General features: G+C 44.3%; 1 pseudogene; it reads left to right on the top strand.

Moving 5' to 3' along the window:
* The first annotated feature begins 5835 nt into the window (after window positions 1-5835).
* Window positions 5836-7185, top strand: LOC101021118 (annotated as a pseudogene).
* The last annotated feature ends 3998 nt before the right edge of the window (window positions 7186-11183 follow it).

Raw genomic sequence — 11183 nt, 5'->3', positions numbered from 1 at the left:
CTCGCACCTCAGCCTCCTGAGTAGCTGGGACTACAGGTGCACACAAACACGGCTAATTTTGGGATTTCTTTTGTAGAGATGGGGTTTCACCATGTTGCCTGGGCTGGTCTCAAACTCCCGGGGTTAAGCAATCTTCCTGCCTCAGCCTCCCAAAGTGCTGGGATTACAGGCATGAGCCACCATGCCAGGCCCAGAAATAACTTGTTTGAAATGTAGGTTCGGGGGCCTCATTTTTGGAGATTTCAGGTTAGGTCTGAGCTGAGGTCCAGAAACAGGCACTTCTAATAAGTGCTGATGGTGATTCTGATGGAGGCGGTCTGAGACCCCATTAGGGGCAACACTGGCTGAAAACCCTTTTTCTAAGTCTGGCAGTAATTTGCTCCCTGGCTTTGGCCATTTAACATTTGGCCTTCTAGTATTCTCCTCAGTGAAGATTTTCATGTAGCGACCAGATAAATATACAATAACCCAGCACAGCCTTTCTTTTCACTCTCTGCTTTGAATGATGCACACTCTCCCCGTAGCTTTCATGGTCATATATTGTCTCACTTGTGAGTATGATTTGTTTTCATGGTCTTTGTAAATTCTGATTTCTTTGTTGGTTTCCAGGAGCAACGAACGGTATCATTAAAATCAGATGGCATTGGCCGGAGCAGTTGAGGATGAGGAAAAATGTAACAAATTATTATCCATTTTGGTAATAGTCATTTCTTTCGCATCAGCTTGTTTACTGTTGGAACACAAACACAATTTGCCTGAATCTTCTTAATTTAAAAACAGGCCGGGCACAGTGGCTTTCGCCTGTAATCCCAGCACTTTGGGAGGCTGAGGCAGGCGGATCACGAGGTCAGGAGATGGAGACCACCTGGCTAACACAGTGAAACCCTGTCTGTACTAAAAATACAAACAGCTGGGTGTGGTGGCCTGAGCCTGTAATCCCAGCTGCTCAGGAGGCTGAGGCAGGAGAATCCCTTGAACCTGGGAGGCAGAGGTTGCAGTGAGCTGAGATTGTGCCACTGCACTCCAGCCTGGGCGACAGAGCAAGACTTCATCTCCAAACAAAATAAAAAAAAAAAAAGGCAAAAATCCCAGCACCTAAATCAGCAATGCTTTTTATTAATTAACAGCAATTAACAGCAATCAACAGCAATCTTCTTAGAAAATTATTTTATGCTACCAATTAAAGTTCCAATTTCACAGCGATAGAGCTAAAGGGAAAACCTCAAGAATAAATGGCCTGAACATGAGGAAAATGTAATAAAAGAAAGCAAAGAATAAGAGGAAACTGGATCTGAGTTATTTATTGAAGCACATTAAAGAACAGCCATAGGCTGAACGCAGTGGCTCACGCCTGTAGTCCTAGCACTTCAAGAGGCCAAGGCAGGTGGATCACCTGAGGTCAGAAGTTCCAGACCTGCCTGGCCAACATGGCGAAACCCCATTTCTACTAAAAATACAAAATTTAGCCAGGTGTGGTGACACGCGCCTATAGTCCAAGCTACTCAGGAGGCTGAGGCAGGAGAATCGCTTGAACCCAGGAGGTAGAGGTTGCAGTGAGCCGAGATCACAGTATTGCACTCCAGGCTGGATGATGAGAGAGAGACTCTGTCTCAAAACAAAAACAAAAACAAGCCATAAATTTAAGAGGCTCAGAATCGGCACCCCAAAATATGCCACTTTGTGAAAGCATTATTTTAAACTGAAGGCAACTGTGAAATAGGTGCAGAAAATACTCTCTGTCCTCCCCTTTTCTACCTAAAAGCAGGGAACAAGTTTCCGTTTGTGAAAGTATCCCCCACTCTTGTACCAGGAAGGGAAAAACAGCCTTTATCTCCGGAGAGGAGGTGCACTGAGATGCGGCTGCGTGAATTAACCTTATCTTCCCATGAGTTTCCCCCATATTTTACCTTCCCAGAATTTGCCACCCTGGAAGCTCCACTCCCCTCTCCTTTGTCTTATCACTTCTCTATGTTTTGTTGCCCTTTTTAAGATGGTATCTAAGTGCCCCGACTTTAACCACTTCTTTGAGTCTTTACTTAGTATGAACGCTTTTGAGCACATAAAAACAATCAAAATATTAACATCAAATACGTTTGTATGCCTTCATCTTTTGCCAGTTTAATTCACAGGCTCCAGTCACTGAACTTAAGAGGCCACAGGAAAGTTTTTCCTCCCCTACAATATTATTTGGGAACTTAATCCACTGGGCATTTGCTCACAGCCTTCCCTCCCTTCCTCCCTTCTGTTCCATTCCCTCCCTCCCTTCTGTTCCGTTTCCTCCCTCGCTCCTTCCCTCCCTCCTTTCTCCCCTCCTTCCCTCCTTCCCTCCTTCCCTCCTTCCTTCCTTCCTTCCTTCCTTTCTTCCTTCCTTCCTTCATTCCTTCCCTCCCTCCTTTCTTTTCCCCCTCCCCTCCCCTCCCTTCTTTCTCCCATCTCCTCTCTCTCCCCTCTCCTCTCCTCTCCTCTTTTCTTTTCTTTTCTTACCCAAGATCTTGTTGTGTCACCCAAACTGCAGTGCAGTGCAATCATAGCTCACTGCAGCCTCAATCTCCCTGGCTTCAACAATCCTTCTGCTTCAACCTCCCGAGTAGCTGGGACTACATGTACGTGCCCCCATGCCCGGCTAATTTCTTTTTAATTTAATTTTTTGTAGAGATGGGGTCTCACTATGTTGCTCAGGCTGGTCTCAAACTCCTGAGCTCAAACAATCCTCCTGCCTTGGCCTCCCAAAGTGCTGGGATTACAGGCGAGAGCTATTGCCCCCGACCACAGTTTTCTTTTAACTATGAAGGGATACTGGTGTAGGAGATAGAACTTTGAAGTTAGACAAACGTGGATTGAAATCTTGAACCTATTAGTTAATGCAAGTTATTTAAATCTGTGCCTCAATTGCTGCATCTGTAAAACAAAGATGAGACCTATTTAATCTAACAGCTATTAAAGGTTCAATAAAATGAAACATGTAAAATACTTAGTACAAAGTAGAAGACTGGTAACATTTAGTTCCTGAATTCTGATGTGTATCTCTGTGGCTAAGATTGCTAGAAAGAGATGCATTTAGAAAGCTGGATGGATAAAATGTAAGTCTTGCGTTTTTCTCTTTTCCTTCAGGTGGGGCTGCCATAGCTATATCCAGGGGTCCCATCATGCTAGCTGGCAAGCTTTGCCCAAGATTTTGCAGCTGAAAGAGGAATTTGAGAAAAATATAAGATCCCAATGAGCATAAAATAAAAGCACAGAAGGAGTCAATTACCATTGTGGATACTGCCAAATGATTTACAGGGCAGAAAGCGGGAAGGAAAGGAGCAGAATCAGACCGATTCTTAATATGTAGCAAGAGCTTCTATCCAATAATTCTGTTTTAAGGGGACTCTGTTAAGGAAATAATCCTAAATACATAAAAACAGGCACATAGGTGGTCATGGGATATTATTTAGCCATTATAAATAATACAACTTAGTATATACATTACCAACTCAATTATGTTTTCTGAAAAGGATACAGATGAACAAAGACTAGAAAGAAATACCAAACAGTACTATAGGTACTTAATTTTTGTGTGGTGAATTATGACTGTGGAATTTCAATATTCACTTTAGTTCCTATTTTGAAAATTTCTACTCTTAACTAATGTCATTTTTATAATCTCTGTACTCCAAAAAAAACCCACAACAACAAACAAAAGTGATCACCATAACGAAAAAGTTATTCAAAAAATAAATGCATGGAAATTATCTCTATTGATTAAAAAGAGATCCAATCACTTCAGGTTTCAGATTTGTAGGTGGCAAGATAGAAATTTCTTTCTTTCTTTTTTTTTTGAGACGGAGTTTCGCTCTTGTCTCCCAGACTGGAGAGCAATGGCATGATCTTGGCTCACTGCAACCTCCACCTCCTGGGTTCAAGCTTTTCTCCTGCCTCAGCCTCCCCAGTAACTAGGATTACAGGCATACACCACCATGCCCCGCTAATTTTTGTATTTTTAGTAGAGACAGGGTTTCACCATGTTGGCCAGGATGGTCTTGAACTTCTGACCTCAGGTAATCCACTCACTTCGGCCTTCCAAAGTGCTAGGATTACAGGTGTGAGCTACCACGGCTGGCCGGAAATTTCTTCATGCAAATTAAAGGGCCTGAAATTTGTGTTTCCTACAGGGTAGAAGGCTTCCATGGCTCCACATGGAAGAAGACTGCAGAGGGATTGCAAAAGAGAGGCAACATCTTTTTTTTTTTTTTTTGAGACAGTCACTCTGTTGCTCAAGCTGTATTGCAGTGGCATGATCTTGTCTCACTGCAACCTCCACCTCCTGGGTTCAAGTGACTCTCATACCTCAGCCTCTGACGGCTGGGAATACAGGCATGTGCCACCATGCCTGGCTAATTCTTGTATTTTTAGTAGAGATGGAGTTTCGCCATGTTGGCCAGGCTGGTCTTGAAATCCTAGGCTCAAGGGATCCACCTTCCTTGGCCTCTCAAAGTACTGGGATTACAGGCATGAGCCACCGCACCCAGCCATACTTTCAATAGTAGGTTTAGATCTACTGTATTGAGTGAAAAAAGTTCTCAACTACAGCCTCAACATTTTGTACCTGACAGGTGTGGTGGCTCATACCTGTAATCCCAGCACTTTGGGAAGCTGGAGAGGGAGGATGGATTGAGGCCAGGAGTTTGAGACCTACCTGGGCAACATAGTGAAGCCCCCATCTCAACATAAAATTAAAAAATCATCCAGGTGTGGTGGCCTGTGCCTGTAGTCCTAGCTACTTGGAAGGCTAGGGCAAAAGATTGCTTGAGCCTGGGAGTTGGGGACTGCAGTGAGCTATGACTGCGCCACTGCACTCCAGCCTGGGCATCAGAGACAGACCCTGTCTGTAACAAATAAAAATATAAAAATTCTCTACCTTACAGCATGGTAGAGAAAACCATGGCTTGGACTTTGAGGACTATTGTTTGTTTTTTGAGACAGAGTCACCCGGACTAGAGTGCAGTGGCACGCTCATGGCTCATGTAGCCTCGACCTCCTGGGCTCAAGTGATCTTCCCACCTCAACCTCCTGCGTAGGCGGGACTACAGGTGCGAGCTACCATTGCTGGCTAATTTTATTGTATTTTTTGTGGAAACAGAGTTTCGCCATGTTGCCCAGGCTGGTCTTGAACTCCTGGGCTCAAGCAGTCTGCCTGAGTCCGCCTCCTAAAGTGGTAGATGATAGGCATGAGCCACCGCGTCTGGCCTTATTGTTACTAATACTCCGTATTACCATAAAAAGACTTTGATATGACTCGGCACTGTAGCTCACACCTGTAATCCCAGGATTTGGGGATGCTGAGGCGGGTGGATCACGAGGTCAGGAGATCGAGACCATCCTGGCTAACACGGTGAAACCACGTCTCTACTAAAAATACAAAAACTAGCCAGGCGAGGTGGCGGGCGCCTGTGGTCCCAGCTACTCCGGAGGCTGAGGCAGGAGAATGGCGTGAACCCGGGAGGCGGAGCTTGCAGTGAGCCGAGATCGCGTCACTCACTCCAGCCTGGGCGACAGAGTGAGACTCCGTCTCAAAAATAAATAAATAAATAAATAAATAAATAAATAAATAAGACTTTGCTATGACTATTAGAGAATGTTTGATTTTTAAACAGGACTATGTTCATATGATTGATCATTAGGGACTTAAATCTGAAAATTAAATAAAGTAACTTCTCATTCCTTGGTCCTGACAGGAGTTTAAAAGTGTTTCTTTCTATAGTAAATGCTTTTGTCCTTCAAAGGCCTCTACTAGGAATCTATGAGTGTATTTCCCATGACTGGACGATGTAGTTTCCTCTTGGTGACATTTCCACCACTCATAGGATTTTCCATGGCCCACTCCACAGGAACATTTTTCTCGTGGAGTCCCATTGCTCGTCTTGGTCAGGATTTTAAATGGCTCCAGACTCTGGGACCTTCAAGTGATCTGCAGGAAATACTCAAGCAACATCGGGCCTGACAAACTCAGGAATGTAGGCTGATCCCAAAGTATCGATGACCCCTTCGTCATTCCTGCCCTTTCAGGAGCTAGTCATCTCTTCCTTGTCTTTTCTGATTTCTAGGTGAGATTCGGTTAACGCACTGTGTCTCTTTAATTACTGGTGAACATATTAGACTTTCTGAGAGTTCCCGCTAAGTCCTCCCTCCCAACCAGAGGTCTTCCCCGCCCTCTTTCTCTGGAGGACTCCACGGCACAGCCATCTCTACAGTCATCCTCACATATCTCTTTACCTTTTAAAATACGTAATGTAGACTAGGGGCTCAGGACGCACGTATTGGCCGGGCGCGGTGGCCCGTGCCTGTAATCCCAGCACTTTAGGAGGCGGAAGTAGGCGGATAACGTGAGGTCAGGAGGTCGAGACCAGCCTGGCCAACACGGTGAAACCGCGTCTCTACTAAAAATACAAAAATTAGCGACCCCGGAAGAGCCTCGTCCTGGGCGGCGGTGGCGCAGCGGTCGCCGTGATGGCCACGGGGCTGGGCAGCTGACCGCTGGGCTAGGAGAGGGCCCAGCACCCCAATCTCGGTGGCCACTGCTGGAGCTGGGCCTGCGCCATGGCCACCTCTGCCGCCTCCCCGGAGCATCTGGAGAAGCTGCACGAAATCTTCCGCGGCCTCCATGAAGACTACAAGAGCTGCCCGAGCGGCTGCTGGGGACGGCGAGTACTGAAGAGAAGTTGATCAGGGATTTTGATGAAAAGCAACAGGAAGCAAATGAAAACGCTGGCAGGGATGGAGGAAGAGCTACGTTATGCACCCCTGTCTAAGGCCCTTGCCAAACCCCATGGGGAGGTGAGCAGCACAGCTTTGACAGCCACACCAGGAAGGCGAGGAGACGTGAAATACGGCAAATGTGCTGCTGAGCATGTGAATCGGCTACAGTCTCAAAGGGCAATGCTTCTGCAAGGCCCTGAAAGCCTGAGCCGGGTCACAGAGACTGACCAGCTTGGCTCAGAAACCACAGAAGAACGACAAGACCATTTAGAACGCGCCAAGAGTAGACTGGTAAACGCAACTGAAAACTTGAGCACAAGTCGAAAGATTCTCCGTTCAATGTCCAGAAAAGTGACAACCAGCAAGCGGCTGCTTTCCATTATCATCTTACTGGAGCTCGCCATCCCAGGAGGCCTGGTTTACTACAAATTCTCTCCCAACCGTTGAACTTCCTGTAGGGCAGGGTTTGTGGACCAGGACTTTCACCCTGTGAATGCATGATGTTAGGGATGTGGACGGAATGAGCATATCGCTGCTGTGGGCTAACAGTTCAGGCACGCACTGTGTAGCCAGGCTGTGAGACGAGGGAGGAAAGATGGAAAGCCACTTAAATGTGAAGGAACAGCAACAAGACCAGTATGATATACCAAGGTAATAAATGCTGTTTATGACTTCTTTAAAAAAAAATACGAAAACTAGCTGGGCAAGGTGGCACAGGCCTGTAAGCCCAACTACTTGGGAGACTGAGGCAGGAGAATCACTTGAACCCAGGAGGTGGAGGTTGCAGTGAGCCAAGATCGCATCACTGCACTCCAGCCTGGGTGACAGAGTGAGACTCTGTCAAAAAAAAAAAAAAGACACACGTATCTTTGCTAAAGTTTTTGCATGATGGTTTATTTGGAATATAACATATGCAGACTCATTGCCTCTACTGAAATTCTGACAGGAAAGGTCCCAATTAACATCCTATAACATCCATATATGCCTGTATATGTGTAGCAAATCTCTGGCTTCCTCTGGGGAGAGAAGCTGCGGGGGCCGAGGTGAGGGGCTGACCTATACTTATTTTATTGATATCCCTTTTTACTGTTTGCATGTACTATGTGCACGTACTACTTTAAAAAACTTCAAATACATTAAAGAGAAAAATATAGAAATAAGGAGAAGATAACTTCTGCATAAATGGATGTTAATATCATGCTGTTCGTTGGGACAATTTGTCATTGTAGAATTGTTCAGTCCTCCAAAGTTAATCTGTAAATGTGGTGCAATACTAATACAAATCCTATCAAGATTTTTTGCAAGAATTTGACAAATGCTAAAATATTGGTGAATAAATAAACCTCCACACACTAGCTAATATAATTGAAAAAGAATTATATATATATTAAATATATAAGAATTATATAAAGAATTGAAAAAGAAACAAGGAAAGAATTACCTATCAATATAAAGACACAGTATCCAGCCAACAAAATTTTAAAATTCTGTATTTTGGGTAGTGGGCATAGAGAAAGATCAAGGGAATGGAAGAGAGTCAAGGCACAGAGCCAGGAATGGTACAGAACGGAGTGTAGGCCGGCAGCAGTGGCTCACGCCTGTAATCCCAGCACTTTGGGAGGCCAAGGTAGGAGGATCACTTCAGGTCAGGAGTTCGAGACCAGCCTTGCCAACATGGTGAAACCCTGTCTCTACTGAAAATACAAAAATTAGCCGGGCATGGTGACAAGCGCCTGTAGTCCCAGCTGCTTGGGAAGCTGAGGCATGAAAATTGCTCAAACCTGGGAGACGGAGATTGCAGTGAGCCGAGATCATGCCACTGCACTCCAGCCTGGGTGACAGAGCAAGACTCTGTTTCAACAACAACAACAGCAAAAAGAACAGAGTGTGCACAATAGCTGAATCACCTGGGGGTGGCATGACAAATCACAGGGGAAATGGTCATTTAGTGAAAATGGAAAAATGGTTTACTTCATGGAGGAGAAAATAAATTATGACTCTACTACATATGACTTACAAAAATAAACCCTAATTAGGTTAAAAGTGTGAACGGTAGAAACAATATATTTATTTATTTATTATTATTATTATTTTTTTTTTTTGAGAGGGAGTCTTGCTCTGTCACGCAGGCTGGAGTGTGATGGTGCAATCTTGACTCACTACAACCTGTGCCTCCCAGGCTCAAGCATTCTCATGAATCAGCCTCCTGAGTAACTAGGATTACAGACACCCACCACCCTGCCCCCATCATGTTTGCATTTTTAAGCAGAGACAGGGTTTCACCATGTTGGCCAGGCCGGTCTCAAACTCCTGACTTCAGGTGATCCGCTGGTGAGACTCAGAATCTATTAAAATTCTTACTCATAGCCTTTGACTATTTTCCTTTAGGGTTACCTGTTTTATCTTGCTGATTTTCAGAAGTTCTTTTTTTTGTTTTTTTTGAGACAAAGTCTCACTCTGTTGCCCAGGCTGGAGTGCAGCAGCAAGATCTCCGTTCACCGCAACCTCCGCCTCCCCTGTTCAAGCGATTCTTGTGCATCAGCCTCCTGAGTAGCTGGGATTACAGGCACCCGCCACCACGCCCAGCTAATTTTTGTATTTTTAGTAGAGACAGGGTTTCACCATGTTACCCAGGCTGCTCTCAAACTCCTGACCTCGGGTGATCCACCTGCCTCAGCCTCCCAAAGTGTTGGGATTACAGGCGTAAGTCACCGTGCCCGGCCTGCAGAAGTTCTTTGTAGCTATTTATCCCTTTATTGCTTTTATATATCGTATTTCTTTCTAGTCTGTTACCTATGTGTTAACATTGTCTATTATATCTTTCTTTGAACAAAACTATTTAATTTTGCTGTACTCATATTAATTTGTGAATTGAGGATCTTGTTTAAGAATCTTTTCCACTTTGATGTTTTAAAAATATTTTTCATTTTTAAAAATTGGTTTTGGCTGGGCATGGTGGCTCACACCTGTAATCCCAGCACTGTGGCAGGCCAGAGCAGAAGGATTGCATGAGCCCAGGGGTTTGAGACCAGCTTGGGCAACATAGTGAGACTTCATCTTTATTTAAAAAAAAAAAAACAATTGGCCAAGCGGGGTGGCTCATGTCTGTAATCCCAGCATTTTGCGAAGTCGAGGCGAATGGATGACATGAAGTCAGTTCAAAACCAGCCTGGCCAATGTGGTGAAACCCTGTCTCTACTAAAAATATGAAAGTTAGCCGGGCGTGGTGGTGGGTGCCTGTAATCCCAGCTACTCGTAAGGATGAGGCAGGAGAATCACTTGAACCTGGAAGGCGGAGGTTGCAGTGAGCCAAGATCGTGCCATTGCACTTCAGCCTGGGTGACAAGAGTGAAATTCCATCTTAAAAAAATAAATAAATAAAAATAAAACATCTTTTTAGGCCACACACTGTGGTTCATGCCTATAATCCCAGCAATTTGGGAGGCTGAGGCAGGAGAATCACTTGAACCCAGCAGTTCGAGACCAGCCTGGGCAACATAGGGGGACCTCATCTGTATCCAAAATAGAGGTTAGTCTAGTGTGGTGGCACACATCTGTGGTCCCAGCTACCCAGGAGGTTGAGGCAGGAAGATGGTTTGAGCCTGGGAGGTCGAGGCTGCCGTGAGCTGTGATCAGACCACTGCACTCCAGCCTGGGCGACAGAGTGAGACCCTGTCTCAAAAAAAAAAAAAATTCTTTTAATTTGTACAGGATAATGGAAGGACTTTTATTGGAAACCAGAAGACCTGGCTCCACTATTCAGTAGCTATCTGGCCTCCATGTTAGAATCTGGCCTCTGTCAGCCTATTTCTTCATCTGTGAAATGCTGCCTACCTCAGTGTCAGTGTAAAGAGCAAACCAAAAATACTCGGTGAAATGTAAAGTGTTACAAACAAAAACCTAAGGATTTATTAAAACTCTTCTTTTGATGTGAAATAGCAGCTCTCCTAAGCATTTTCTTAAATGGATTTATAAAACTGAATTTACACATAACTTTAAAGGGAAACGTGCTATTTAAGAAAAAAAATCTATTTATTGGTCAGTTACTTTCAAACAACGTAGGCGATGGAATGTGTGTATTAGAAGATTCTGGGGAATTTAAAGATATTAAGGAATGACAGCTATGAGCCAGCCTTTATTTGCTCTTTAGAATAAACTCAGGACTTCCTTCAGAGAGAAATGTTCATAGTTTCAGGACAAGTGCTATTTATCACATTACAAAGAAACGCGAATATGTAAAATTTTTCATGTATGTTATGTTAACCAGCAAAAAAAAAAAGTATGGAAATCTAACTTTGCACATAAAAATGAATTCAATGATCAAAAAAGGACATCCGACTTCAAACGCACCGTAAACATTTTTAGAGTTCACTCTTCTGCAGGTGTTGAGTGCAGTTAGGTGAGTTAGGTCAAGGTGACTGATGGTTTTGTTCAAATCTTATGTC

Source organism: Papio anubis, chromosome 3 (assembly GCF_008728515.1).
Source record: "Papio anubis isolate 15944 chromosome 3, Panubis1.0, whole genome shotgun sequence".
In the NCBI taxonomy this organism is placed as follows: Eukaryota; Metazoa; Chordata; class Mammalia; order Primates; family Cercopithecidae; genus Papio; species Papio anubis.
Note: the sequence above shows the minus strand (reverse complement) of the source record. Positions and strands in the feature narration are given on the sequence as shown.